The sequence below is a fragment of the Dermacentor silvarum genome, chromosome 5 (assembly GCF_013339745.2).
Source record: "Dermacentor silvarum isolate Dsil-2018 chromosome 5, BIME_Dsil_1.4, whole genome shotgun sequence".
NCBI lineage: Eukaryota > Metazoa > Arthropoda > Arachnida > Ixodida > Ixodidae > Dermacentor > Dermacentor silvarum.
In genome coordinates, this window is record NC_051158.1 from 37,160,895 (window position 1) to 37,188,237 (window position 27,343).

General features: G+C 45.9%; 1 long non-coding RNA gene across 5 annotated transcripts; it reads left to right on the top strand.

Annotated features, from left to right (window-relative positions):
* Positions 1–333: 333 nt before the first annotated feature.
* Positions 334–25,379, top strand: LOC125945341 (uncharacterized). 5 transcript variants are annotated; one of them, XR_007466831.1, is made up of 12 exons: positions 334–520; positions 7,866–8,021; positions 9,001–9,122; positions 11,409–11,467; positions 12,164–12,334; positions 14,649–14,763; positions 16,515–16,613; positions 18,303–18,553; positions 19,975–20,145; positions 22,359–22,495; positions 24,295–24,412; positions 25,138–25,379. It is a non-coding gene; the product is annotated as an uncharacterized LOC125945341 (long non-coding RNA). The 5 variants fall into 5 exon arrangements; XR_007466832.1 differs by lacking the exons at positions 22,359–22,495; positions 24,295–24,412 and adding an exon at positions 21,228–21,348; XR_007466830.1 differs by lacking the exons at positions 24,295–24,412; positions 25,138–25,379 and having other exon boundaries at positions 22,359–22,605.
* Positions 25,380–27,343: the final 1,964 nt, after the last annotated feature.

A 27,343-nucleotide genomic window follows, 5' to 3' on the forward strand; every position in this document is an offset into this window, starting at 1 on the left:
GAGCGTTGCGTATGTAGTCTTTCGGACAGTCCGGAACTGTCAGAGACGGATAATCGAAGTGGCCCAGTGTTGTGTCGTGCTGTCCTCTGGTGTCATAAGTCGCACTCGCTACATTGTTATCGGCACTGCCCGCATGATGGAGCCGCGACCTCCGTGTCTGTGCGTTTGTATGAATTCGTTATGCCAATCAGGTGTGATCACGCCACCTGTGTATCGCCAATCAGGTGCGATCACGCCACTTGCTTAACAGCCAATGGCATGGCACCATGTGTTCTTGAAATGCTATATAAGATGAATTAACGCCACGTTGACCAGACCCTCTCACCCGGAAGAAGCCTTGCTCCACTGCGTCGTCCTCCCAGACGCTAGGCCTCCCCGTCGGCCGGCTCGGGTGCGACGCTACACTGAGGACCATGACTTCTCGCGACTGACCACCGGCAAGAGGCGCAGTTCAAATCACTCGACCATTTCTTCGCAACGCGGCGGCCAACGCAGCAATTGGAACGCCATCGCCCGTATGGTGAGAATTGCTCCTTGTGTTGGTTCCTTTCCTAGCGAACCATTAGGTTTATTGTAGTTGTTGGTACGTGTAATGTCTTGACGGCTGGCTTTTCGCACAAACTAGGCTCGAAAAGATGCGAATAGAGACTATCGCGTACTGTCTGTTTCTTAACAAGTTTTCCTCCCTTATACATTGTTCGTTAAACCTGCGTAATGCGGATTTCAAGAGAACGAGTGTCTACTTGATTAGCAATAGCCAGAGCTATAGTGACTTCGCCGGAGACGTTTAATCCAGTTATAGCCGAGCGTCGCGAGTCACCGCACTCGGTCACTGCGGAGAAATGCGTGAATTTCGTATTTCTGATGAGTCGGCGTCTGAGACGCAAGGGACGCCCAGTCAGCTTGGCTGCGATACAACTAAAACCTCTTGTATTATAAAACACATCTTAACTTGAAGGCCGCGCTTGATTTAAATAACGCCTGTCGTGAAAGCACCCAAAGAAACGCAATGAACGTCTTGGGCGCGTTCACTCCAGGCGTCATTTATACCGAGTCAAGCACGGGCTGCAAAGGGTGCATTTCTAAATACGGGGGTAAGGAACCCGAGTGAACGCAACGTCAGGCTCCACTCAAGCGACTCGGCAGCATTCCGAGCTCGAGCAAGCGTTCTGTCTCCCGCTGCCGGCGTGGACATCGCGGGCACGCGTACCAGCGTTTCCGCTCAGCAGCTTTTGGGAAACCTGGATCTGGGCAACGCCTTGAGCAATTTCGAAATGGTGTGTTGGTTTGAGCAGAGCGCGTTCTAACCGGGTTCGCACAGCCGTCGTCCGCCCCGTCACTGTCCTCGGCCACTCTCGAACATTGCAGCAAGGCAGCGTTGCTGCAGCGTTCGAGCACGGCCATGCGCTGTCACGGCACCGCTATCCGTCAAGAGGGCATTTCCTCGGCAGTTTATCTCGACACCTTAGCTTATGTTGTGGCTTGTCCTCGAACACTCGATGCCGGTCACGTTGTCCAATGCTTTTAATGGAGTATGACTAAAAGGTATTTTTATTTTCAACTTCCTCGAGTAGAAATGAAACTCCGCTCCCCTTTCCGGATTCTCAGCGATAGCCATCGTAAAATAAACGTCATTGTTTAGAGCAAAATAGCGTGACGATGAAGACGTTGCGTGGAGACGCATTTTCAGAGCGGTTGCACGTGCGTCTGCCAGAGCACCACTGGGAGACTCGCGCTTGCGTCTCCCACGTACAGCTCCGGCGTCGATGAACGTGGGCGCATGTGTGAAATTGAGAAACGACGCGTCAATTTGTCGGCAAATCTTTGTGGAGTTTCACGGGACCTCCGTGGCGTCGTGTATGCTACATTTACGTCACTCAAAAGGTTATTCACACCTGGTGGCTGGAATATTGAAACGAGAAACCGTGCGGTAGAAATTCAGTGATACTTCGTAACTGGGTATACGATCGGGCATATTCAGGTTATTAATATTGTCCCATGAATGCGGTGTATTAACCAAGAGTGAAAAAAAAATCTTTATCATACTTCACAACACCACTTACCGCAAATGCTGATAACTGAGATTTCGGTGTCTGTACACCTTTTAAAAACAGCACCGGCGTCCCGTTTTGAGAGAAAACCAGGGAGGAAATGGGTTTTACTGACAGATGCTGGAGCTGGGACTGGGCTTCTCTTCGATTTATATTCTCTGACAGTCCCGGACTGCCCGAGGTGGTGATTTCAGCCAATGAGCGCTACGTGAGCAGCGTCTCTCAGTCGGCGAAGCATAATCGATGAGGCCCACTTACTCGATCGGGCGGACGGCCGCTGTTCAAATGAACTCCCACGGGACGGTTATGTGGGCCTTAGTTCTTCTCTTTTAATCGATCAATTTTGAGGAATGGGGGTGCCGATTTTATGCTAACTGAGCTGAAAGAGCCCTGCCGAATTCTAGTATGGAGGAGATTGGGACGCTAAGCCAGTTTGCCTAAGCTAATTATTTTGGCAAGAATTGCAGGTGATGGAGCAGTAGAGAACGTGATTTTGCATGAGATAAACAGATAACCAAGGGCGATATTCTAGGACGATCACTTTTAGAGGTACTCTTACTCACGCGAGCTTTCACGCGAGGAAAGTGCCGGACACATCGTCATTTTCTGCTCGCTACGGCGTTCCTGGGACGCTGTTTTACTACAGTATAGCGCTTTGCCGGAACGGCGGGGCCCGAGACACCGAACTTGCCCTTCTCTAGTGTCGTGAAATTTCGCGAACGTGAAAGCATCTTCCAAAATCGATTGGCCCAGAATAGCGCCCCAAGAGTTACGCACCACAGCGTCATTGCATAAACATCTATGGCGGCAGTGTGCATACTCTCCTCACCAAGAGCTATATGTTTTACGTGTGTATGTTTTCGCGCTGTTCAACTTATGGCTCGTTACACCTTTCTTCACTCGGCCGATGTTAAGTAGCACCGGTGGTAACGCGGTGTAAAATTTGCCCGTAGTTCTTTAGAAATGTGTTGCCAGCGTCTCGTGATGCTTAACACCGTGTTGTAAAACGCTTTTCTATTCTGCGTTAACGCGTCGCGTTCGACAGAGGAACGCTGTTTCGAGCATGTGCGTGGTGCGACAGTTCTGCTTTCCAACCCGCGAATACTGAGTACGCTGCGGCCAACGTCTCGTTTTTGTGTCCGATGAGCCATCCAACCCACCATAGTATGAGCGTCTCAGCGTCAATAGAAGCCAACGTGAAGAATTGGCAGTTTCGAGCCCGAAGGCTATAGGCATTGAAAGCGATAACAAGGTTACCAACCCGCTGAAGGCGTCGCGCAACGCTGCCGTTGATGAGCTTGATTCTTATGCGTTTAGCTCAGAGCGATGTATGGTATGCACGCCGCTGCTCTTGTGCAAGCGCGCCGTGCTCGTTCGTGCCAGCAGCGCGAGCCGGGAAACGCTGCGAAGGTAGAAGGGATGCCGCGTGCTTCGTGCGTCCATTTGGCGTCGTCTTTGAACTGCTCATTGCGCGTCTATATGGAGGCCTTCCAAACCTCCACGCGCGAAGGTGGGCATGCGCGACGAGTGGTCTGCGAGGCCGTGACTCGCGCTAGCCTCGACCGCCCGACTTTGTCAGCGTTCTTCTGACGTGGCCATCGAACGAGCACGGACGTGTGTACAGCTGCCCGGGCACTCACGCTGGCGGCGTGGGCTGCTCCAGGTTGCTGCAGGCGAAATCCGAAGTAGGGTATGGAGTTCTGACAATTGATCGCCTGGAAAACTTTGCATTCTGAGAATGAGGACCGACAAGAGACGCAGCTCCGATCACTTCGACGGGTACTGACAGCGTCACGAACGGACAGCTTATCCTATACGCATGGTGAGAATAGGATATGATTTCGAATAGGACGATTTAAAATAGGACGATGACTTCGAGGTGTTTTTCTGCATGTTCGGGAGAAGTTCACACGGGTATGTATACTCAACCTTAATCAAGCAACAGAAGGTCAATGCTGATTTTCGTGCGGGAAAGGTATATTGCGACTCCGCAAACGGAAATAAGACGATGGAGTTCGACGCGAGACAGCGCCACCAATACCCGTTCCGTCCAAATTATTTCACGCATACTGACGCCAGTTTATGCGTCAGTGTACGTATACATTCAAACAAAAAAGTCCTTTGCACGTGTAATACATTTGTTACACGGGTGCCCTGTAAACGCTGTTGGACTTAACGACGGTGGTTACTCATTTTCACCAAGTTTAACGTCAACCGCAGTCTTCAGGAGCTGCAGGCGCATTCCCGTTCACGGTGGCGATGAGACGCTATGTCAGCTTCCACTGGAATTAGGATGCAATGCCGGAAAAAACTTATGAAAACTAACGGAAAAAATTAAAGCTAGTTTGGTAAGAAATTAGTGTGGCGTGAACAGAAGGCACGGTACGCATCGTCAACTAACAACTGCATCTTTTAGCACACATAATGCGTCGTGCAGGTTTTCTGAATTGTTCCCCGCACTCGCTGACATTGTCGAGCATTAGCTATACATGCTTTGAAAACTGCTGCAAACGACCCACCCTGCACTCCGTTGATGTACCGTCTGCCAACTTGTCTGTCCACTTGCGAAACATCGGTTAACCTAAACCGAGATTGCCAAGGTCGCTTTGCAGTCAACCGGGGTTTTCGATCTCACCAGCGTTCTCTGCCTGCTGTGTTATCGCACAACCGGGATGACCGCGGTTGTGTTAACTGTGGTTAAAGGCCGCCCGTGTAACAAGGGAATTGTTGAATCCCGGGATTTTCCGTGCCAAAACCACTATTTTGATTATGAGGTACGCCGTATAGTGGGGGACTCCGTATTAATTTTGACCACCAGGGCATCTTTTAACTGCGTGCACCCAATGTACGGAAGACGGCTTTCTGCATTTCGACCCCACCGAAATGCGGCCGCCGTGCCCGCGATCTCTTGCTTGGCAGCACAGCACCGTAGCCGCTAAGCCACGTAGACGGGAAGTGTAATAAAGGAATCGGATGGCTCTCGATTTTTGGGAGTGCATTAGGCGCCTGTTGCTGCGTTGAGCTTTGGTCTCGTTGTCGGCGTAACTGGCAGAAGGGACGCAAAAAGACGGCGAAACGATGAAAAGTTTGAGGAAGTAGCGTGCGCCGTAGCCCGGCCGCCGCCAACGTCGTTATTAAGGCATGCAGCGCGCGTCCACCCGATACCCTGTGTGAAAACGCAGCTTTGGTGCGGGCTTGGCACCCACTGCGCATGTGCTACTTCGCCTGCGCCGCCACCGAAAGAAAATGCACTCCGCGCCCACCACGCCTTCCCGTGTTGATGCTTTCTTTCACAAACAATGAGCAACGCAAACGCTGGAAGTACTTCGTCTGGCGCGGCTGATAAAATAGCTGATAAAAGAGGACCCTGCAGTTCAAATTCTTTTGGATTCAATATACCGCGAAGTCGAAACACCGCTAAACAGCTGCGCTCCAATTTCGCATTCGTTTGCATGCATCCCTTTCCCTCTGTAGCTTTAGGAGTTGACGAAATTGAAGTAGGCATCGAAATATTTGTATTCATTGAAATGTGAGCTTGAAACAAACAAAAGCTGTGCCTCAAAGCTTTTACTTCCCCTTTGTGTGGACGTTATCGCAATCGACGAAATTAAAACTTTATCGATCATATATTGCCCGGGTGCTTTCGCTCATTCCTAATGCACATTTATAGACCCAAACCTGGTGACTTCTATAAAGGTGGCCGGGCAGAGCATTCCTTTAGATGTGTGCATGCATATTTCGAGAAACCCGAATATATGCGTATATGCATATTGCGTATGCAATATGCAAATAGACGTAGTCAAAACCTGTGCCATGGCAACTGTACGGCGTCAAACCTAATCTAAGCTAAAAAAGCCGGCAGATACCACGCCCTGTGGGAATTGGATGTTATGCGTAGCAGTGTGCGGGGAGCCTACCAAGTTAACGAAATGACCACGAGAGAACCAAGACGTAGGCGGCTCTTTCTTGACCTACATGCCACGCATGTAGGTCAACCTCAGGAGTCAACCGGGGTTTTCGATCTCACCACCGTTCTCTGCCTGCTGTGTTATCGCACAGACGGGGTGACCGCGGTTGTGGTAACTGTGGTTAAGGTCACTCGTGTAACAAGGGAATCGAATCCCGGGCTTTTCCCGTTCCAAAACCACTATTTGATTATGAGGTATACGCCGTATAGTGGGGGACTCCGTATTAATTTTGACCACCAGAGCATCCTTAACGATGTGTAACCAGTGCACGGAAGACTGCTTTTTGCATTTCGGCCCCACCGAAATCAATTAGCTACACCTAAGAGACCTTAGGGCGAAAGCCTTAGTCATACTCTTGACTATGACTTATACCACCATCCTCTATTGTTTCCTTCACTTAGTACCCACGTCCAAACCCATTTCAGCGGTTTTTGAGTGTCGATCTTTTTTTGCTGTCATTGTCATTTTTGCTCAGTCACGGTCATGACTATGACTTCGACCAACAACCTTGGCCTTTTTCCTTAACCTAGTATCCCATCCGAAACCATTCCAGTGGTTTTTGAGTTAATATTTGTTCGCTGAGTCATTGTCATTTTTGCTGAGTCATGCTCATGACTATGAATTCTACCAACATGCTTAGTGTTTCCTTCACTTAGTGCCCACGTCCCAACCCATTTAAGTTGCTTTTAGATGCTAATCTTTTTCGCTGCGTCATTGTCATGACCTTCATGACTTCTTTTTAGTGTATAGTCCCTTGGGGAGATCGAGAACTCAACGAGTGCTACTTTGTGGAACTATTTGTAACTGAAAAGATTTGCCACCACATTTTACATCTACCAGGGTAGTCGTTAGCGCAACAAAGAAAAAATTAGTAAAACGAAACAAAAAATACATGGCACAACAGATATGTATGTGTTGCAGAAAGCGCTCAACAAACGAATGTCAGAAATTTACCATATATGTAAAAAAGTCAAGTTCAGGAACTCTTTACTTCATATTCTCTCAGGCCTTATCATAAATGGGTCAGGCAGGCGTGGGTCACGCTATGTGGTCACCATTTTTCTCGATCATAACGTGAAGCTCTGCTACAACACACTAAGAGGCCAGAAGTCACCGCAAGTTGCGGGAGACGCTGCGGGTCGTTTAACGGGCTTTGATGGCGAACACGGCCGTGACGTCATATTTGGTGTCCGCGAGGAGCGTGATTCGAATACAGCACGCACGTGACCCCTGTATTTGCGTCATCCTCGCGCCCGGTCTTCTCAGCGTGCGAAGGGGGCGGAGCTTCAACGAAAATATAAAGCGCAATTGCGGCGCTGCTACGCGCATAATCGAGAAAATAAAACTGCAGGAGTTGAGTTAACTATGTCAGTCTTCCAAACCCCCGTAAATCTTCGAATTCTAATAAAACCTCCTCAGCTTCCCTTCAAGTTGCCTCTCTATGCTACTGTAGCAGTCGTGACACCTCCGGATGGTGAGGAGCTTCGCGCCAAGCCATGTGACAGACGCCATTGTCTTCCCACTGGCTTCTCTGAGGCACATCAATCACTAGCGCTTCTTGTGTTTTCCTATTTCCATTTTTTTGCGCAGTCCGACGAAATTGGGAAAATAAAATATAATAAAGGTGACCTTTACGGAAATGTAGTGCTCAGTATTTCGATGCCGGCAGAACGGCCATACTTTCAGCTTACCAAGGCAACAATAGCGCTGTATTTCTCCGTAGTGATCACGGTGCCAAACCTCGCTAATTTGTTTGGGCTGAATTTGTAGTTCAAATTTCTTCTTTATAGTTTCGTGCTACACCTCGCTGGATGCCAAAATTTTCTTTCCTGAATCCTGTACACAGACAAAATGCCTAGGCATCCACATCGTTGCCGCGTTGCCAAGGACGTCGGTGGAAGCGCCCTGTGTCCACCCGTTGTGGGAGTCAGTCGCGTGCTGCGCAGATGCTCCGTTACCGGCTCGTCAGCGATGGTTGTGGCTGCCCCTGTTGTGACTGATGGTTAGTACCTACTACATTGACCACGGAAAGAAAACTTTAGCTCGCGCCCAACTGCCATGCCACCTATTGAAATGCATGTAAAATGCAGAAACATTTTCATAGATAAATCCAATTACCCGATTCTAATAAAAGTCGTTGTACTTGAGAGAGCAGGTTTAATGCTAGTGATTGCAGGAAGCGGAATTTCTATTTAGGATTTATAGTTTTCAGTAATATTATTCGTTGCTATTTGCTGTAAGGTATTTTTTACGAAAGCAGTTTCTTAGAATACTGCGATATGTTACGACCAGCATAAATTCAATGCACTGAAGTAAATGCAATCTGCAATGAACTTTTAATTTGAGTGTTATACAGCTGCGGTACGGATACAAGGTCGGCAACACATCGACGGTTTATTGGTTTCTGTGCAGGATACAATTGAAGTATAAGAAAATGTCTTAACTATAGCCTATCGCACAAGAATGCTTAGAAAACAAAGTGAGGATGCTGTTTATTCCCAGTCAAAGCGTTAGATATGCTACTGTAGAACATTTATTACGAAATATTGTTTGCACGTTCGCCTGGGGAGATAAGCAGTCGCGTCTTGCAGCGGAAGTAACAGAACCTTGAAAAAAAATATAATGCACTGGGGAAAATGCGCGCAAAACCAACCGACTGAAATGTTGGCCGTAGAATTTGACTGCCATGTTGGCCGTAGAATTTGCCCGTAGTTGCATATTCTATAAATTGTTCCGTCAATAAAAGTATACTGTGGCGGTGCTGAATGTACGTACCGCGTGCACAATCCATGGCTCCACTCAATTAGTTCGTGTTCAAGGCCAACATTTATACTGTTCATTGAACAGCACTGTTTTTGTTTTGGGGCCTTGAAAATCCTCGAAAACCTCGATATTTCATTCCCCCAAAGAACTGCTGCGATCCGTGTGCACAAAGTTATCGAATTTCTAATTTATACCGTATTGCGCATACCATTCAACAGGCGGAGAAGGACCAAGTGTGTCCGCAGTGACAATCGCAGTGGCAATTAGTGGCGTGCGCGGAGTCACCTTCTCTGCTCACTAGTGACGCCGCAGTCATCGGCCCGTTCTCCGCGGTCCAGAGGTGAGTATAATGTTGAGCGTCGATTGTGTCGTTGCGACACTTACGTCATTAGAAAAGGGTGGGTTGGTCGCCACTGCAGTGGCATTGTTACGGCCCCACGGCTTTGCGAACGTGAGGAATACTAAACACGTAAACGCCCTGCATGATGTAAACACGAATTTTGCCCTTTGAATTTGAATTTTGACCTTTGCGTCAATGTTAAAAAAAAAGGATGTCTTAAGCTTATCCGAAAATCTTAAAAATGTTAAGAAAAGATATTGGTCTGCTTAAGGGTATTTTTAAACCAAAGGTATTCAGTTAGTGGGCTACGAAACTGCCGCAAGATGGCGTTCGTGCAAGAAACAAGGCAGAACTAAATAGAGTGGGTGACCGATTTCCTCACTTGGAAGGAAAAATGCGCGTTGCAATGAGCACTATCTGAATGGTTTAATGCATGACCCGCAAAAGGAACAAGATTCAAAAATGTCAGAAAGCCAGGTATTACTTGCTGTATTACTTGCTTTTGGTATAATTCTTAACGTAAAATTTTTGCTAGCATCTGCGTGGCATCCCCGAGCTATATAGCGAATATTCTAGTTGACATTATAGCTGGGCAGGCCACGTAATTCGTGGGATGGATAACCGGTGGACCATTGCAGTTACAGAATGGATAACAAGAGAAGGGAAGTCGAGGACGGCTGAAAACTAACGTGACCTCCTGTTTGCTATATAATAGTATCCGAAAATGGTTAATCGACAAATAAATTCCGCGAACCTAGCAGAACTCATTTTGTGTGTACGCATTGTTTGCATTAAACTGGTACTTCGTGATAGCATACGACAGCATGGATTCGTTAACCTATAAACGAAGATAGCTTGCATTCTGTCGTCTTCGTTTCTTTATTCTGGTAAATCAATGTCGCCTATGGGATACACGGACCTAGCTGAACTTATCTTGACGCTTTGCACATCATCTTTGCACAACATACCAATTCATTTACAGGCATACGGACAAATGTATTTACTGAATCATTGCTGACCTAACCTAAACTTAGCAGGGACACTGCATAGCTCGAGAAATATTATGCGCACTTTTTTTTCAAGTATCACCATTTATGCTCTGTCCGGTTAAATTTACTTAGCTGGGCGCTTTATATTCAGTGGTGTTATTTTCCCTGGTGGTAACGCTTCCTCTTTTGTAGGTTCCGGAAAGATCTCTGCGCAGCAGAGATAGAGGTTAAATCTGGTAGTTTCTTTTCCAAAACCTTGATGCGCATTTTTCTCGCAAGAGGGAAATCGCTACGTCTTATACAACACGTCAAGCGTGTATTCAATTAACATTGCCTCAGTTGTATCGGAGAGCATCGAAGCATTATTTTGTCATCTGAAATCATTCTCTAGGGCCCCTGCTTATTCGCGTTTTCTCCTGTATGCAGAATACGAGTATCAGCCATCTGGCAAATTGTAATCGCATATTATGACTGCCTGCGTAACATTTCATTGTGTCTTCAGATCATGGGAAGATAGGAATCGGTGGAAAATTTCAATAGTGCATTCAGAGCAGTTCATGAGTGACACTTTCTGTGAATTAAGCAGTAGGCTATTCAGCTTTCTAAAGCGCCATGAGACAAGTTCGGGATCGGGAATGCACATGGCCGAGGGTGCCCGATTATCTCTTTATTGCATTACCTGTAGTTTTTGAATTGCTAGAATCTAGGTTGAGGTTAATTATTGTTCTGTATCTTAGGTGCGTGCGTTGTTCCTCTCCTTGTGGACGAGGTATCTGTACGAATCCCGAAACGGCATTGTGTTTTGACAATGGTTCAGGGACTTTCGTCTTTTCCAACAATGCTGCCACCTGACAAGAAAAATGACTTGACCGCACTGCCCACGACACAACTGCAAGGATCCTGGTTTTCCGACCGTTCTGAGTATGCCCACGCCGAGCTGCTTGTTTTATGCGTATAGTGACACCTGATTGTTTGGGAAGCAGGCCGGACCTTGTACTGACTTTTCATAAGCTCGACCTTGATCCTCGCCAGTCTTGAGTGCATGTGAGCGCAGGTATGCTAGACATTGCTCTCTGATCACCGTGTTAGCTCTTTTTGCTAAAGAAGTGTGACACACATTTTTTTTATTGTTTAATTCAATAGCGCTTCACCGAGAACCACTGCATTGTCGTATGATGTCCGAGACACATGCTCCACGGCATCGGTGAAAACATTTAACGGTATATGCTGTGCTGTAATAAGCAGACATTTTTATTGCCTATAATCAGCACGTCATTTACCGTACTTGTCTTTGCAGGAAGTCACTGTGCGGTTTTGGAAGTTCCTACATCGTATCCCACTTAATGAACTTCAAGGGTAAAGTATCCACAAGTTCACTCAGTATCATGTTTGCCGAATGAGTATGAAATTGCGGGGAGTGGAAGTCAAGAAAGTATGCTGGCTATGGTATCAATTGTAGTACAGTGAAGCAGTAGGCTCTTCAGTATTCTAGAGCGCGATGAGATAAGTTCGGAAACACAACTGCATGGACGAGGGTGCCGGATTATCAATAAAATCAGCATGCTGTGTGTGTTTTTTAGCGTGGTAATGCAAATGAGACTCAAATGTATCGTAGTATTGATCGGTAAATTACTTTTCATAATTTTAGAAATGCCTGTATTATACCACAAGCCTTGACAAACAATTAAAAAATCAAGATGAGCACACCAGTGTGAAGTTTCCGTGCTAGCTGCTTTAATTATGCAGTTCTGCACCAGTAACTAGTCCGTGTTTTCGCAAAGTATACTGCTCTCTTGCAATGTGGACAGTCTTTAATCACATTCGCACTCTTCCTGGCAGTGAAAAATTATGTATTTTTCATGTTCGAACGGCCGTACTTTCGGCCTACCAAGGAAACTACGTAGTGCCCAATTTCTCCTTAGTGTCCAGTGTGTGAAACTTCGCTGCATTCTTTGTGTGTGAAAGTTTTGTAGTGTAAATACCTTGCAGCTTCGTGCTACACTTAGGTGGATGACAATCGTTCCTTTTGTTCGCTGAATTATTTGTTCACAGGCGGCGCACCTGAGGGACACTGACGTTGCTGCCTTTGTACGGATTGTATACGTCGGTGCAAGTGGACGGCGTTCACCCGTCGTGGCAAGTCAGTCGCGTGCTGTGAAGTTGCGCCGTCATTTGCTTGTCAGCGAAGGTTGCAGTCATCGGCGCACCCCTGGTGACGCTGAGGTTAGTACACTGAGCACAATACGTGTAATCACAAGCTTAAGTGGAAGTTTTATTTAGATCGAGCCAGACTCCGATGTCGCCTATTCAAATACATGTAAAACGCAGGAATGCTTCGAGATAACCACCGTGGCGATTTTAATGAAATTTGTAGCATTTCTAGTGGCTGTTAGTACCGTAATTTCTATATAGGACCTGGATATTTTTAGTGTTTACAAATTCGGTAGCGCTGCACCTAGAACATACCGTATACTGCATCCATGAGGGCACCCAAAGGGGACCAATTTGATGTGTCAATTCATACCTTACCCGAATTCTTACATTGTAGCCACTTGTAAACAAAGGTTACCGCCGATTGTGATGTTGCGATACGTCATTCGAAAAGGGTGATGGCCGCCACTGCGATGATATTGTTACGGGCCGACGGATTTGTTAAACATCAGGAATGCTAACCATGTAAACGCGCCGTGTGCAAACAAAAATTATTCCCGTAGAATCAGCGACCTGTGAGTTGGGCATACGAATGCACTAGTATTTACGCAAACTCGCGCAGCGTCCATCGCGTTAATGGCATATGCACGTACGGATATGGACACAGCAATCCGGCTGTGGCAATCGGTCGTGTGCGCCACCGTCACATACATGGTCGCTTGGTGGTGCTTCTGCTTATAATTATAACAGAACTGCGAGCGTCTCCGCCATGAAAACGTCCCTAGCACTTCATTCTTTAGCATCTCGTGTTTCTCTTTATTTAGATCAGACTCCGATGCCGCCTATTCAAATACATGTAAAACGCAGGAAGTCAAAGAAAATATGCTGGCTATGGTATCATTGTAGTGCAGTGAAACGGTTCACAAAAACGTCTTCCTCATTACAAGCATAAAAGCGAACTACGACGCCGATTCACTCAAGCATAAAAGCGAACTACGACGCCGATTCACAAAGGCATTGTTTCGGATGATACATCTAAGTCTTTCTATGTCTAGTGGTACAGCATCGACGCGGAAAAGATTGTGCAATATTTCTGCAGTTTATCAACACTGCACTAGGGTGACTGAATGTTACTTCAGAGCATGCAGGTACTCTACACATCATGTGACGCCATCTGTTAGGCCAAAATGGACACATTTAAAATTTAACCAGCGCAAATAAACGAGGAAAGAACACATACACTGTACCAGTGCTGTATATTTGTGTTGATATACATAGGTGCGTTTGAATATGTGCTTGTTTTATAGATGTTCCCAAATTGAAGCACTCCTCTGGGAAGGATAGGATAGGAATAAACTTTATTTGTCCAGCGGTTAAGGCTGTTGGTGCCCGGGGCTAGGCTGCCAGGGGTCCATCGCCGGAGAAACCAACACTTTTCTGCCTAAATACCGTCATTCTAGTCTTATCGGCGTTAAAACAAGCAACCTATCTCTAAATTGCGACAAAAACGCCGATAAGCATGAGATGAGACTAAGCAATGACTAATTTTGTCATTTGTTTCTCGCTTGTCACCGAAGACGTACACGGGTGAAAAAGTTCTCAGCAGTCAGCTTGGGCAATAGCCGCGTTTACATGGATGCGATGCGTTAGAAAGTTATCGGTTGCGGCATGCGCCACCATCGCCGCACCAAGGGTTATGCATTACATGTGAACCCTGGTGCATCGCATTACTCGTGGAAATGTGATGCACTGCTGTCGCATTCCTGTAAACGCGGGTATTGTCATTTTGTTATGCAAACACGGTATTCTGCAGGAGCGTTTCTGGCAAACATTACCGGAGCCCAGTAAACTCGTCGGGGCAGCCGGTACTGGTAACGCTTACTTATGGTAAGACTTTCCTTGCGCCTGTAAGGTATACTGCTGCATTGTGCTGCGGAGCTTTAATGCGGTGCGTCACTCAATTTATGATCTGTATACGGCACTGTTGCATAGTAAGCTCAGGTTTCATAAAATTGCTGATCTATAGATTCAGTCACGTTTGTACTTATTACCTTGGATGGTATATGTAAAAAAAAGCTGAGCGACCATCTTGCATTCTTGTTTTGTTCGGTGTGCGACGCTGAAAGTGTTTCCTCGCTCTTATGCCTTTAGTTATCACGCTGTGAGGCATTATGGTGCATTATTTTCAATCCTTGACTGCTTAATTTGGGGAGGGGGGGGGGGCGGAAGGAAGGCTTTGCAAGTCCTCGATATTTATTCCAACATTTTATATTTTATTCGAATTACGATATTTTATGTTATTCGATTTTATTCCCGCTGCTGCGAACCCTGTGCATATAGTTCTCGAATTTCAAATTTATACCGTATTGCGCATACCATTCCACAGATGGAGATGGATTTGGTGCGCCCGTTTGTGGCAATCGGTGGCGTGCCGCGGCGTCACCTTCTCTGCTTACTAGTGGCGCCGCAGTCATCGGCCCGTTCTCCGTGGACCAGGGGTGGTGAGTATTGCGTTGAGCGTCGATTGTGACGTTGCTACACTTCATTCGAAAACGGTGTGATGGCTACTACTGCGGCGGTATTGTTATTACGAGACATGACGTTGTGGGGGACTCGGGAATAATTTCGATCACCCAGAGAATACACGCTACACGGTCGCTTTTGCTTTTAGCCCCCTATCAAAATGCAGCCTCCGCGACCGGGATTCGATCCCGCGACTTCGAGCTTAGCAGTGAGACGCCATAGCCACTACACCACCATGGCGGGTTAATGTGACGAATACTAACCATGTAAACATGCTGCATGCAGACAGGAATTATGCCCGTAGAATCGGGGACCTAGCAAACACAGAAACATAGAAAGGAGGAAGTTTTATGAACTGTCACACCATTACAAGAAAACACGAGGACGCCTCCGCGCAGAATTAATTGCCCTTGCGAGTGCACAGCTCTGATCATAAAACTGTTCTATTTCGTCATCATCGCGTGTCTTTATATTCGTGGACTTCAAAAGGTTAGGTAGCAACTAGTACATGCTAATTACTCGTTCCCCGATAGACCCCAAATTACTTACCAAAAGTGATCCAGTCACAAATGGTACGCGTGGCTTCTGAGTTTGTACCTTACTCGGAGAAATGTAGCGAGCTTATTCGTGGCTTTACATTTTGTTACATCCATTGCTTCGTGAGCGCTCACGGCCACTATTGCACGCCAAGTATGTCAAGAGACCGTGGCTGATGCAGAAACCGGAAGCTCGCCGATGGACTACAAAATTTTGTTGGCATGCTTTCTCTAATGCAGCAAAGAACACTTAGGTCTTCACTTGTCGCCGTTGATAAAGTTATCCGCGTTTCATGAGCATGCATAGGACCTAAGGACGCACAATTGCGGACCTAAGGACGCATAATTGTAGCCGACCACTTCGATGCGACAAGACTGTTGCTAAAAGAAGGGACTGTAGCTAGAAGAAACGCGGTTAGCAACAGACTCCATATCGTAGCCATTTCGTGCTTACAGCTTCGGCCCTCCGGTGAAAGAAGTACCTAGAAGCATCGTAGTCGGCGCCGCGGTCGAGCACTGGGCTCGGACGCAAATAGAAACACGCGTCTACTCTCGATTACGGGAGATCCAGCATTTCTTGCTAAAGGTTAACGACGAAAATGGGTGCAACTTTTTAGAATACTCTGTTAAGAGGTGAAAATTCTCTTGTCAGCGCATGTGTCGCTGTTTATGGTAGCTGTCTTAAGACGGTATTCTTCCTCGAAACACCACTCCGCCGTTCGCATTTCACTCCCGCACAGTTCACGACCACCATAAGACAATGCGCAACGTGTTTTGTGCTTCTTAAAACACAGAATAGTGAGGGAGTGGTTGTTATACAATGGGACCGCGGGGCGGTAGCTGTTGAAGCGCGGGCTTGGCCGGGAATTTAAGCTGTTTGGCTTTTTTGGCGCCTTGCATGGTTGTCATGAGTTCGCGGGAATAACAGCGCCACGCGCGCAAATATATAGGTCTATTCAGGGAGATACGGTCCAGAAATCTTCAATACCGAGCTAGGAAAATGTTTCTTATACCAATTTATACAAAATTTTGTTTCTTAGCTAAAGCGCGGCTTAAATGCGTGGGTTAATGTGGAAGTTTCTGGGTTACTTCGTTATATCATAGTTTTCTGACCTAGTCTCCCTTCAGTGACGAAGGGAGACTATTGAATGCTGTAGGCAGACCGCTCACCTGAACGAACCTTGTTTGTGCAGCCGAGTTCGTGCATCTGCTGTGACAATCGGTTGTGTGTTGCGCTGCAACGTTTGCCTCAGCCGACGCATTCTCCTTTTGTCTCGCAGCTATCGGTACTGGTGAGTGTGCATCTTATTTAGCAGCGATCCTGACTAATATATATATATATATATATCTTTTCTGTTGCTGGTTATTCTGAGGCACGCTGGCTCGAACGATTTTCTTCGGGAATTTATATGTGCCGTCATTAAAGGGTTAAAATAATCTCAATCTTCGATCTGACACGCTTCCTTCAAGGCAAAATGCCCTAACCGGAAAACGAGGCATTCGTTTTTTTTTTTTTTTTTTGCGTAGTCCTTTCGAGCCAACATGCATTTGTCGTAAAGCTTTGTTACAACATACTCCGTTCTTAATTTACCAATTTTTTATGCATACTGCAGGTTAACATGGGCTGATGGAGCAATGGGAGTGGCTGTACATGAATAAGAATGAAATAAAGATATTATAAGAAAATCAAGCAATATTGAACAAGACCAGCAAAATAAATCACTTATGTCGCTGTCGTTACACAGCTCAATCGTCAGTGAAAACAAAGCTGAATTTAAAGATCTAAGCCCGTGAAAATATGTGTGTAATATTTAGTTCATGGTGACTTCCGGTTGACGATTCCTTAGCAAATGCTAAGAAAGCGTTTCTGAGGCAATAGGAAGAATTGACGATACAGTGTAATGTTTGCTAAATACTTGGTATCCCGACACTTCGAGAGAGAAGTTGCATTCAGCGAGACTCCAACTGTACCTAGAACTGTACCTTTGAACAGATTCTAACAGATTTAATTTCGTGTGACATATGGTAGATCAACCAACACAAGCATACTCAAGCACTCGCCGTGTCAGGTATTTATATAAATAGTTTAGTGTGTCTGAGCACTCCTTTAAAAGTAGCGAATCTGCTTCAGTGCTTTATTGCAAATATAATCAGTGTGCTTCGACCACGAGAGTGTGTGGGTGAAAATAACAACCTAAGTACTTGTATTCATGAACCCTAGTTAGTGCAAGTCCGTTAGGAGAGCGTCTAAACATGGAAGGTGAAGCTCGATTGCATAATGTCATGACGACTTGTTTTTCGAAAGGTCATTTTCATCAGTCGTGAATCACACCACTCGCATAGCGCTAAAGCAGTAGTGCACTTGGTGTCGACAGAAAAGCACCCTACAAAGGAGACTCCTCCTGCTGCCCTCGTACTGCACTGAGCTTTTGTTATATCCGCGTATTGACATTGTGCAAATGACTCTGTCGGTATCATTGTGGCTGCAAGAGCTGCTTCTAGTTGGTCCTTGTGTCTTCGACGGTGCCTATGAAATCCAAGATGACGTCATCTGATAGCAGAATTCAAGCAGGCTTCAGACATTATATTTTCGGTAAACATTTTTTTCTGTCTTGATGCCATTTGTTCTTGTACATTTTTCCCGATCTTTTCGTGCCTTCACATGCCGGTACATGCTAATTACTCGTTCCCCGATACATACCCCAAATTATCAAAAGTGATCAAACGTATGTAAAGCTTCGACTTCAGCCTTGTAAAAATTATGGGTTTAAAATTCTAACGGCATGATCGTACCACATATGGAGTAACGTGTTCTCGTACGTGTGAAGCAGTAGTGCTCCTGGTGTTTCTAAGCGTGTATTCATGTTTGTTCATGAAATCATGTGTATTCATGTTGCATTCAGTGTGTAAATATCATGCAGCTTCATGCTACACTTGGGTGGATGACAATCCCTTTTGTTTGCTGAATTATTTGTTCACAGGCGCCGTAACTGAGGGGCACCAACGTTGCTGCCTTCGTACGGATTGTATACGTCGGTGCAAGCGGGCGACGTTCACCCGCCGTGGCCGTCAGTCGCGTGCTGTGAAGTTGCGCCGTCATTTGCTCGTCAGCGAAGGTTGCAGTCCAGCAGCAGCTGGAGGTGGTGATACTTCAACTGCTGCAGTGAAGCAGCTGAGTGATGAGCGAAACTTCCTAAAGTCTCAGCTGCCGACTATGGAGGATCGAATCAAGGTTCAATTCTGAAAATTTTTCCGGAAGCTTGAAACCTGGCTTTATAGTACAACAAACAAACCTGCCAAGCCTCCTAGGAATACATGGAATTTTTACCAATCTGTAAGGTAGTACTGCTGAGAAAAGTGTCTAGTAAAAACAAAGAAACAGTGCAGCTACATCAGATGAACGTAGTTCTTATTTAGCAGCAACGGAATTGTACTGCAGTGATTTAAGCCATGCCACCACAGCCGCCACCACTAAATCGGTTGTGGCCTTCGCGAAATGTAACGCTGTAGATAATGACCTGATGCATAGCCTCCAAGACTTGTGGTGCTGCACTGAGAATATTGGACGCCATGCCCAATATCGCATTTCTTCTATGCATCTGATTTAGTATTTCTCTTTAGCGTCTCTTTAAGTTATTATGGTTGCTGCGGCATTCATGTTTTAGTGCTGTACTAGTGTGCTAACAATCTGCAGTGAGTAGCGTGGTTTATATCTGTGCATATAAGCCGTAGCGCGGCTTATATCTGTGCATATAAGCCGCGTTGTTCCACCGTGAGACGAGTCAGTACAAGTGCACGTAGGCTAAACATTGGTCTCTGATAACCAGTTCGCTCGGTATCTTGTTGAATGAGCATGAAATTATGGGAAGTGGTGACAGACCTTCAAAAATCAGATCCCAGTATATTCGATCAATGAAACGGAGATGTACGCATGGCTACGACTGCAGTGTTGCTTAGAATGCAAGCAATAAAACCAGCATGCCGTGATGTGTTTTTTTTAGCGTGGTCATGCGAATGACTTAATGTATCGTATTCTTAATGGGTAAATTTAGATTGTAGGTTCTGTAATACTATACCACAATCATCTCTAGTTTCAGAAACATTAGGCATGTACTACGCGCGAGAATGCAATCTCATGTCACGATACAATACGTCAAGCGAAGATAGCATTAAATTTGACATTTCTCATTAGTTTGCATTGTGTCACTTAATTGCGTCATAAAATGCACTTGCGTGTCCTTAAGCTCTTAACTAGTATATCCTTGTTGTTATTTATACCAAGCGATCTCTCGCGCCCCTCCTTCATTTAATTTTCTGCTGAGCGCACAATACGCATCTCAAATGCGTCGAAAATTCTAACGGCACGATCATACCACCTATGTTGTAACGTGTTCTCGTACGTATCCATGTTTATTCATGTTTATTGCGTTGCGAAGAAATTTCAAGAAATGCTCACATTTTCGATGTCTGAACGGCCGTGCTTTAGGCCTACCAAGGCAACTGCATAGTCCCCGATTTCTCCGTAGAGCTCAGGGTGCGAAACTTTGCTGCATTCTTTGTGATAAGCTTTATAGTGTAAATACCATGCAGCTTCGTGCTGCACTTGGGTGCATGACAGTTTTCTCTTTTGTTTGCTGAATTATTTGTTCACAGGCGGCCTACCTGAGGGACACTGACGTTGCTGCCTTTGTACGGATTGTATACGTCGGTGCAAGCGGGCGACGTTCACCCGTCGTGGCAAGTCAGTCGCGTGCGGTGAAGTAGCACAGTCATTTGCTCGTCAGCGAAGGTTGCAGTCACCGGCACAGCCCTGGTGACACTAAAGTTAGTACACTGAGAACAATACGTGTAATCACAAGCTTAAGAGGAAGCTTTGTTTAGCTCGGGCCCAATTCCGATGCCCGCCTGTTCAAACACATGTAAAACGCCGAAACCACCGTGGCGATTTTAATAATTTGTATGTAGAATTTCTAGTGGCTGTTCGAAGCGTAACTTTGATATAGGACCTGTAAATGAAAGCGTAGCGCTGCACCTAGAATAGATATCGCACTTCCCCGTAAACGGCATCCATGAGGGCACCCAAAGCGGACAAATTTGTGTCGATTCATACCTTACCTGAATTCTTGTTCACAAAGGTTACCGTCGATAGAGATGTTGCGATACGTCATTCGAAAAGGGGCTGCCCCCTGGCCGCCAGCTCTGGCCACCACGGCGACGGTATCTTCACGGGCCGACGGATTTGTTAACGTCAGGAATGCTAACCATGTAAACGCGCCCGAGTGCTAACGGGAATTATTCCCGTAGAATCGGCGACCTGTGAGAGGGGGCTCTGCGTGAATTTTATAATTATTTTATCTCAATCTGCAGCATGAAGCATGTTAACACGTAAGCTTCGGCTGTGAGAATAAGCTTGACTATCAATTCGTTACGCTGCGAATAAAGGGGAACCATTCGGATATAAATCACGTACGTAGAATGGCGTTAAGTTCGGAGTGTCTGCGCATCGACGCTGTCATTGCTGTGACGCTGGTATAGGTGTCGCTGTCTTATCGCTGTACTTGAAAGTGGGTTGCTTCACTGGGAAAGATAGGTGGTAAAACGCGCAATACAATGTATGATCTCGTTTGTAGAATGACTTTCTGTGACCATTTATTTACCACAAGCCGAAATATGCTGCCATATTTTCTAACGGCACAAAAACTGTGCAAGGGCATGCAGGTCAGTTTCTGATGCTTTTTGATGCAGTTTCTGATGCCATGCTTTTGTTACGCGTGTTGCGTTGCCTCATTGTAAAGCTGCAACAATTCTTAACACAGCGACGTTAGGGTATTCTTTTTTGATTTTGCATGCACATAGTTTTTTTGCATTTGAAACTTAAAGAAAATTGTACTCGTGTGTCATTTTAGGCAAATACAGTCGTTCTTGAGGAGTGTGCGTTCTGGAAGTGGTGCATAGATGGTACCTTCCCTGCATCCAGATATGATGGTTTTTGCTCAGTGGTGCACAGTCTGCGTTCAGTTTGTAAAGGTGAGTTTACATTATACATAAGCTTATTTGCACTGAAGGAATGAAAGTGATATTTGAGACGAACCCCCATGAGAACTTACCCCCTTTAACTTGAAGCTCATGCTTGACTCGATCTAAAGGACGCCTGGCGTGAACATGCCCATGACGCTCATTGCGTTTGCTTCGTTACATTAAAATGTAACGAAGATACCGTACCTGTAAACCATAGATGTACTGACAAGCCTCAAAGCACCCGCAATTATTTATTATATTAGATTTAATACAGCAAGTGTTGGTTTATCAGAATTCCAGGTAACAAGACGTTTACAAATATGACGGTCAATAAAACAAGCTAGATATTCAGTGACCTAAAAAAAGTTTGTCAGTCTGAAGTTATAGTATCGTCGTATCTACCTAAACGAGATCTTGCTCTAAAAAGCTGTTACATTATTTCTAAGGTTTTGAGGTGCTCGTTTGCAGACCCACTGTGGGTTTCACATGGACGATGCAACAATTGAGATTTTCTTTGCCGTATGTGAATAAATTTGTGTGTCTGTATAGGGCAAAGTCCATGTCTTGTGAAATTGCATGCTCTTATGAAAGTGCAGTTGCTCACATCTCGCGGCAGCGCCACGTCACCCTACGTTGTACCAAAAGAAACTCTGGTGTGGCTGCCGCCAAAAACTGTTGCTGTTCAGTTACGGGTCTAGTACGTAATGTGAATGCTCTAGTATTTGTACATGTACAAAGTCATGCTAGTATATGTGAATGCACTTGTTTGTAATAGTGTATGCAAGAATAGGGCATGCGGATGCACTTGTATTTTATTCAAATTAACGCAGGCGCGTTTTATTCAATTAACGCAATTAACTCATGCAGCGTCCATCGCTCCCATGGTGACCGAATAGCGATACAGCTAGGCAATGCGTCTAAAACGATCAGCGTCATGGTCTACCTGTAATGTTATGGCATGAAACACTCCTGCATTTTGTGGATAGGCCAGGCATTACACCGTCGTCATTCTTACGCAGGTTAATCCACGTACGGAGATGGACACAGCACTCCACGGCTGTCGCAATCGGTCACGTGCGTGCCGCCATCACATGGTCGCTCGGTGTGTTTCTGCTTCCCGGTTGTCACCACTATTGAACGGAGCATCGATCGTGAGGTGACGGACTTTCACTCACTTTCTGAGTGAGTTCTTGCCCCAGCGATACCGCATTATTACGTGTCAATAGTGTACTTAACGTGAGGGCTTCGAACTATGCGAACATTTTTTTTTTTGCAGGGAAGAAAGGCTGCCTACAAAATCACTTAAAGGCTTGCATCAATGTTAAAGAAAGCCTGCCTAATACAATTAAGTATATTCAATTTTCATGTTTTTTTTTCAATACTTATAATCCATTTTCAATACGTATAATCCATTAGGAAAGCAGCGATGCTGCCTTTAGGTTCCTGGCTTTTTCAATTTTACGGGGAAAGGACTAATCACAATTATTGGCGACGATTGTAATTATCTATAGGTTTCTAAAATTCCACTGCATTACCGTGACATTTCCTTCAGACTGGCACCTTTTTTAGGTCACTTTGAATATCTAGCTTGTTTTATTTACCGTCATATTTGTATATGTCTTGTTACCTGGAATTTTGTTGTCTCTGTGAACGCGCACTTTCACTTAACAAGGTTTAGCAGAGTACTCGAGATTCCGTGCGTGCTGGGCAACGAGCAGAGCACTTCGTGTAGCTCGTTTGCAGACCCACTATGGGTTTTCGTGGACGATGCAGGAATTGAGCTTTTCTTTGCTGTATATGAATGAATGCTCGAGAATTTGTGCAAGGTCATGCTAGTGTATGTGAATGCACTAGCAGTAGCGATACAGGCGATGCATCCAAACGAGCAGCGCGAAATCTACCTGTAATGTTATTGGCATGAAACACCCCTGCACGCGTTACAATTTATTCTATTATCTTAATTATGCATTGGCCCCCGACGTAATGCCTGCTTTGGCTCCTTAGGCTAAATCCATGAAAATGAAGTAAATGAATTCTTTGGCTATTACAATAACGCTCACGTCAGTGGCATTGAAGATAACGCTTCGCTTATTCACTCGTGATCACTGCATGCATTTTTAAAAATCTCAGCTTGTCAGTATGCGGCAATTCAAAGGCGTACGTCATGAAATGTTAGTCAAATAAGACACTCGCCCGGTAACCAGATTAGTGAAAACCATTGCGCCACTGTTCATAACGAATCTCCATTTAAAAACTTTTCTTTTTGTAGATAGGCATAATGACCAGTAAACGAAGCATTCGTTTATGCTGGTCATTATGCCTATCTTGCGTAGTCGTTTAAAGCCAGCGTGCTTTATGTCGTAAAACTTTGTTACAACATACTTCCGTTGTATGCATTTCTTCTAAAAATATGCATTTCTTCTAAGCATAGTCAGTTCCCGTGACGGTGTATTTCATTACGGCGGCACGTGAGCTCGGTCTCAATACATGTCACCACTAGATGGGTTGTCTTTAAATCCACGTCGTTCAGCTCAATAGTTGTTGTAATTAAGCTGTATAAATCTAGGCTTGTATCACTGTCGGTGCGGAAATAACGAAAATAGGGGTGAACGGGTTCTGCATAGACTTCTCCGGCCACCACAGAAGTAGTTTTTTTCTCATCGATTTGTATCCCAAAACCACTTCGCATTATTCAAACAAACTGCAAAACCCGGCCAATAAGTTGGTTTGATTTTGAAATAATTAGATAGTGCAAGGGCATGCAGGTCAGTTTCTGATGCTTTTTGATGCAGTTTCTGATGCCATGCTTTTGTTACGCGTGTTGCGTTGCCTCATTGTAAAGCTGCAACAATTCTTAACACATCGACGTTAGGGTATTCTTTTTTGATTTTGCATGCACATAGTTTTTTTGCATTTGAAACTTAAAGAAAAAAATGTACTCGTGTGTCATTTTAGGCAAATACAGTCGTTCTTGAGGAGTGTGCGTTCTGGAAGTGGTGCATAGATGGTACCTTCCCTGCATCCAGATATGGTTTTTGCTCAGTGGTGCACAGTCTGCGTTCAGTTTGTAAAGGTGAGTTTACATTATACATAAGCTTATTTGCACTGAAGGAATGAAAGGGATATTTGAGACGAACCCCCATGAGAACTTACCCCCTTTAACTTGAAGCTCATGCTTGACTCGATCTAAAGGACGCCTGGCGTGAACATGCCCATGACGCTCATTGCGTTTGCTTCGGCGCCTTCACAATAGGCGTCATTTAGATCCAAGTCAAGCGCGTGCTTCAAGCGACGTTAGATTTCTGAATAAGTGGATTAGTCTCGACCGGTACTATGTAAAATTCACAATTGATTTATTTTACCCCCAATGAAGCACTTGACATCCACTTATGCAGACATGTGTACATGCATAAACATATGTGTACTGAGTTTTTCATCGATAGTAGCGACAGATGTACGTCAATCTTCCTTCTTTTCGTGTATGTCTTGTTCGTGCTACAGTTTTTTTTCCGAAATTCCATATCCGCTTTTATATGCTTGCTTCTTTTTAATTTTAATATAGAACTATTTATCCCCACCCCTAAAATGCTGCCAGAATTTTGAGCATTTTGAGAACACCTTTGCAGGGTTTTAAATAATTCGCCGAAAGAAAACACCTTCGTAAAATAGCGTGAAAAATTCTAGTTTACGCAGTCTTTACACATTATCTGTACCAGAATTCTCACAGGCTCAGCGGAGTGCAGTACCTGAACGTCGATGTCAGTGCTATAGTGTTTACGCTCTGTGACTACATCGCAGCGCGGCCTCCTGCGGCATCCAACGTCGGGGCGGACGCTTTCATTTCTTATTCCCGACGACAGGAGCATTGACCAAGGGAGAGATAATCCCAGACAATTAGGGCCAAGGAGATCAATACCCATGGTGAGGACATTGCGGGAACGTTTGCTTTAACTTGCCCGTTTGCATGCAAAGTTGAGGATTGTATAGTATACGAGTCCAAAATCGCTTGTGTGGTGAGGGTGAGTGTCATCCAGCAACAGAGGCACCCAAGTAATCACGGCGCGGGTCCTTGTCTTCTTCAATGTGCCACGGAAAAGCACAGGAGCACGTCTGCTTCACTAAAACTGTTTTTACAGAAGTTTCGTAGGCTGTGTTCTGACGCGCATTGGCAGCACACACTTCCAGTGACTCGTAGCGAAGCAAGTTCAAAGCTCGCGCCTATCTGGTCCGGCGAGTCGATTGGTGGCGCAAACAGAGATGGCACATCAACATTGCTGCACTCCGGTTTTAGGGCCTCTCCGATTTTGCCTGTTTCTTTCCTCCATCAATAAACAGGCACAGGGCGCCTCAGAAAGGCTGGCCCATGTTTTGATAGGTGGTCCTCTCTTCGTCAAAGGCTGTGACGAAGATGGGACCCCCCTATCGGCACATAGGCCAGCATAGGTTTTGGCACATAAAACCCCACATACTTTATAATAAGGAGTTCACTTAAAATTTATTGCGGAGCAAGATTTTTCAGAGACTATAGACGATAATTATTAATGTAGTAGAAAAGCCGAACGCTCCTAGAAAGTTCAGAGGGTTATTAAAAAATGTCTGAGAAACAAACGAGGATAGCCGATATTCTATTTGACATTAAGCGGAAGAAATGGAGCTGGGCAGGCCATGTAATGCGTAGGATGGATAACCGATGGACCATTAGGGTTACAGAATGGATACCAACAGAAGGGAAGCGCAGTCGAGGATGGCAGAAAACTAGGTGGGGTGATAATTGGACATCACAGGGAGAGGTCTTCGTCCTGCAGTGGACATAAATATAGACTGATGATGATAAACTTTTATTGTGGAACCAGCATTTTAAGATGGCCGGGCCTAAGCCTCCCATGAGGGAACGTCGAGGGCTTGCCTCGCCGCCGCCTCACGGGCGTGCTGGGTCGCCCAGGTTTGGTCGTCGAGGGCGGAGCTTCGCAGAGCCTCACGCAACCTCGACGAGAGGGTCGTGGTGTTAATGTGCGTGTACTGTGCTGGGCACTCCCACAGCATATGCGGAAGCGTAGCCGGGTGAGTGCCACAGCACCGGCAGTTGGCGGTACTGTAAACTTCAGGGAATATAAGGTGGAGACGAGCGGGTGAAGGGTACGTATTTGTTTGTAGCAGACGCAGGGTGGTAGTCTGCGCCCGGCTGGGGGGAGGGGGAGAAGGTTCGGCGACTAAGGTAAAATGCCTTAACGAGATCGTTATAAGTAGTCAAATTGTCCCTGGTGTCCAACTCTTCTCCAGTGTCTCCGGCGCGGTTGACTAGGCCTCGCGCAATGGAGTGGGTGACCTCGTTGAGGTTGGGGAGATGTGGGTGGACAGGGCCCGCGTGGGCCGGGATCCATGTCAGGGAGATCATGCTTTCTTCAGTGTAAACGCAAGCATTTTTTAAAGCCTTCGCACGTATGCTCGCCACCCGTTGTAGGTTTATGCCTATGTTGGGAATCGCCATCGTCATTGTGGCTCGAACCAAGGAGGCTGGCTCGCGCTAACGGCTTTAGCTCGCGCTTGTCTGAGCGCCCGACCAACCGGCGTTCCTCTGACATGGCCGTCGAACGACCAGGGCGCGTCTCCTCGTCTGTGTTACTCACGCGCTCGTGGCGACGGCTGTTCCATGTTGCAGGGTTGCATCGACGTAGGACTGAAGCCATAAGAACCACGCTAAACAGGGCACGGACACGAAGCACAGGACCGAGGACACAAGGTTCTTTGACCGAGAGCGCAGTTTCTGGAAATGAGGGCTAGCAAGTCGAGTAGTTCAGATCAATTGTTGACCATGCCTTCGCGATGTGGCTGCCAGCTTCAGGAGTTTGACACGTCATCACGCACACCGTGAGTATCCCTCCTTGCATCTGCTTCTTTCCCGGCAGCCCGCTAAGCCTACTAACGAGTTCATGTGTAATCTATATATATATATGACGCAGATTTTTCGGACGCGTAAGCGTCACTTCCTCCTCAAGATCCCTAA